Source organism: Aptenodytes forsteri, unplaced genomic scaffold (genome assembly GCF_000699145.1).
Source record: "Aptenodytes forsteri isolate BGI_AS27 unplaced genomic scaffold, ASM69914v1 Scaffold321, whole genome shotgun sequence".
Lineage (NCBI taxonomy): Eukaryota > Metazoa > Chordata > Aves > Sphenisciformes > Spheniscidae > Aptenodytes > Aptenodytes forsteri.
This window is the reverse complement of record NW_008795030.1, coordinates 29,791-32,169: the sequence shown is the minus strand read 5'-3', so window position 1 is coordinate 32,169 and position 2,379 is coordinate 29,791.

Sequence of the window (2,379 nt, the reverse complement as noted above, 5' to 3'; positions counted from 1 at the left end):
CCCAGCCTGGAGCCCTGTGGCATTTTTGCCTGGTTACAAGCAAGGGAAAATATTAGGTAAACAAACACCATGGCAATCTAGACAGATGCAAATAAATTAAAAAAAAAAAACCCAAACCCCTTGTCCCAACACCAGCAGAAGGTGGCAGCAGCCCGCAGGCTCCCGGGGGGGCCGAGCCCGGGCTCCTGGGTGGCCTTGTGCCAGCTCCAGCCCCCAGATCCCGCACCAAAGGCAATGGCTCCATCTCAGAGGTCCCATCCTTTGGGAAGGAGCCGCAAAAGCCGTTTCCCTTCGTCACCCATCCCCATCCCCTGTCCTTCCTTGGGTCTCCATCCCGGACCCTGACCCGTGACCCAGAGGAGCAGCCATCACACTGGGAGGAGAAAGTTCCCATTCAAACACCAGCTTGTTCCAGCCCGGGCTATTTTTAGGTCGTTCCTCTAGTTTTGGGGGCTCGGGCAGCCAGTCGTGTTCCCGGCGGGTCAGCGTGGTGCCCTGGGGTCAGGGCCGCTCTCAGGGCCTCGAGGGGAATTGCGGCGGGAGCCAGGCAAGCAGCGGGGTTGACTCCATCACTTCTAGACGGGAGAGCCCAGAGTGGTTTAGGGTCCGGGATAAACAGGGTTGAAAGGGAAGAACTGCATTTGCAACGGGCCAGGTAGGACACATCAAACTCAGCCCTGAGCTCCATAACTGGAGAAACTGAGGCATGGGGGGAAAAGTCAAAGCCAGAGGCAGGGAGTGACCTCCCATCCTGCAGCAGCTGGGTCGGTGGCACTGGGTTCATCCCCACTTTGTCCCGGGCCCCCCCAGGTAAGCACCACTGCAGGACACCTGCAAGACTGCGGGCATCAGCCCCAGCAGCTCTTCACTCCCACCCCGGCTCTAAGGACTCGATGATCCCCCAGGAACAGCCCCCAAAATCGGTTTAGGGGAGCAGAGCATCCCTATTGCTCTGCAGAGCACCCCAGGACCTTGCCAGCTCCTGGGAGGCTGGAAAACTGAATCAACGGGCGGGATTACACCCCAGTGCACACCAGTACAGCCCAGTTGCTCCACACCGGGCTTCTCAAGCACCGCAGCCCTGAAGCGGCATCCCTCCAGCCCCCGCACCATCCCCCCCGCCGCCTCGCCTCCCCCTCCCACCCCGCAGAGCCGGGGAGCAGCAGCTCCCTGGCCAGACTCCGGCCCCTCCGTCGCCCCGCGGAGCGGGACACGCCGGCTGGATGCGTCCCCCTGCCCTCGGCAAGTACCGGGGAAACTTGCAGAGCTGCCGCCGTGGGATCCGAGGCGGCAGCAGGGGCCAGTTGTGCAGGTGCAAACCCGTGGCCAGGCACTCGCCCAGGACGAGGCAGCGGGTGGGTGCAGCTCCAGCACCCAGGGGCCATCGCGGGTGGCCACGGCATTTGGTGCCATGGGAGCTTTCTCCTGTAGGACACATCCAGGAGCAGATCACTGCCCTGCTGTCCCCGCGGCGGGGACGGCTCCGTTGGCCCCAGCTCTGGCACCCCAATGTGGGTACAGCTCATCTCCTGAAAGCAGCTGCCCATCCTGCCCGCTGTGGGACACCCAGGCTGCTCCAGGCTCCGGAGCTGGCCACGCTTTGGTCCACTGCGGCGTGGCGGTGCAGCCGAGTCCCCGGGGAGCCACACGCGGCGGCTTTTGGCTGTTCCCGACCCACGCGCTGCTCTGCCTCCGCCGCAGCACCGCTCCAAGGTGGTCAGACACAAGCTTTCCCCTGCCCCCCCCCCCCCCCATCCTACCAAGCTTCTCTGTACGAGACAGTTTTCCTGGGGTAGGATTCTCAAAGCCCAAATTCCCAGCCCTTAAATGCCCCCAAGTCCCAGTTAACCCCTTGCATGCCAGACATACCCTGTTATCCACGCACCCTGTCCTTCCCCCCCGTTTGCCCCCAGCACGGGCAGCGGTCCCCAACAGGCTCTAAGCCAAAGCCCCAGAGATTTGGGCTCCAGCTCCGACAGCACACATCGCGGGGACGCTGATAGCAGCTGATGGGGGCCTCGGGCCTTGGAGCTTGGCTCTCCCCATCCCACCCAGAAGCAGCCCCGAGGGGATCAGCCCCACGTTGCACAGCCCCTTTCTGCAGCAGGAGAAATGTGCAGAGCCTGGGGTGCCAGCGAGTCTGTGCAGAACACCCCCAAACCCACAAGAGCTAAAAAATAAAGCAAAAAAAGAAATAAATCAAGCAACTACCCCCAAATCCACCCCAGCTCCAGCCCCATTCCGGCTCCCTCGGGTGCTGGGAACCACCAAGATGGGTGCCCTTGGCTCAGCACTGGCTCATTAATGCAGAGAGGCACTTTGCATCGCACTTATTTCCTTTTTTTTTTTTTTTTTTTAATAAAGCATCCAAAAGAAGCA